This window comes from Cyprinodon variegatus, unplaced genomic scaffold (assembly GCF_000732505.1).
Source record: "Cyprinodon variegatus isolate N-32 unplaced genomic scaffold, C_variegatus-1.0 Scaffold2, whole genome shotgun sequence".
Classification (NCBI taxonomy): Eukaryota; Metazoa; Chordata; class Actinopteri; order Cyprinodontiformes; family Cyprinodontidae; genus Cyprinodon; species Cyprinodon variegatus.
The window spans coordinates 3,036,900-3,038,299 of NW_015150455.1; the positions used below are offsets into that span (position 1 = coordinate 3,036,900).

At 40.6% G+C, this 1,400-nt stretch overlaps 1 pseudogene; it reads left to right on the forward strand.

Moving 5' to 3' along the window:
* Positions 1-877, forward strand: part of LOC107081480 — a 3,871-nt pseudogene extending 2,994 nt beyond the window's left edge.
* The last annotated feature ends 523 nt before the right edge of the window (positions 878-1,400 follow it).

A 1,400-nucleotide genomic window follows, 5' to 3' on the forward strand; every position in this document is an offset into this window, starting at 1 on the left:
TAAGGGGTTTACACTATATTCAGTGGTGCCAAATAATTGATGGATTTTTCGTTTTTTTTCTCTTACAGATGGATATCAGCAATGTGGATGAACAATTTTGTGAAGGTCAGCAGCATGTGGAAAACAGAGACCTGGATCAGCTGAATATCTCTGAGAAATCAGTACATCGCTGTGACCACTGTGGAAAGGGTTTTAAGAGATCTTACTGTCTGAAAAGACACCTGCTTATCCACACCGGCGAAAAGCCTTTCCTCTGCGATCTGTGTGGGAAGCAATTCAGGCACAGTGGAAATTTGAATCGCCATTTGTCCATTCACACCGGCAAAAAGCCATTCCTCTGCCTTCACTGTGGGAAGCAATTCCGCCAGAAAGGAAGTTTGAATCAACATCTATACATCCACACCGGCGAAAAGCCTTTCCTCTGCAATCTGTGTGGGAAGCAATTCAGGCACAGTGGAAATTTGAATCGCCATTTGTCCATTCACACCGGCGAAAAGCCATTCTTCTGCCTTCACTGTGGGAAGCAATTCCGCCAGAAAGGAAGTTTGAATCAACATCTATACATCCACACCGGCGAAAAGCCTTTCCTTTGCCATCAGTGTGGAAAGCAATTCCGCCAGAGAGCAAGTTTGAATCGCCATTTATACATCCACACCGGCGAAAAGCCTTTTGTCTGCCATCAGTGCGGGAAAAGCTTTGGTCTGAGATCTTCTCTGAGAACCCATCTACATATCCACACCAGAGTCCCTACATGTGCAGGGGGTGTGGAAAAAGCTTCAGACCATTGAAATCTGTGCAACATCATCTGCAAATTGACACAAGAGAAGAACTTTCTGTTTGGTTCTCATGCTTCTCCTTATCTGAGACCAAAGCTTAACGTCTTTAATAAAATTCACTTGCATTCAAAGATTTTTATGTTTCTTTCTTTTGCAGCTATAGTTCTGATAAAAACTTTAAAATGAGTACATATTCCTCCATTTTTAGCTTCCTTTTAATGGCTTCCTGTTAAATCCAGAATTATAATGACCAGATAATGGAAGATCAAGATTCATCCGGAGCAAGAGACGTTTAAACAGTTTATTGGAAGGAAACTGGCGCTGCTTAGGTGTGCGTGCGTGGGTGTGTGTGTGTGTGTTTTGAGAACAGGGACCAATAACAAACACCTGCACTTGGAAGTTTTGGACATCAAATTGAAAATAAAATCAAACAATCAGAAACAGTTTATCAGCTACTGACAGCTAAACAGCTACTGACAGAGACTATAGATAATTTTAATCATCTCACTGGTTCTTAAGTCACTGCTCCAGTTCCTTGTTTTTAAAAAAAAAAAAAAAAAGAAAGAAAAAAAGAAAAAAAAATAGACCTTTTCTGTTGGTTCAGAAAGTACTTGAAAAATTCCC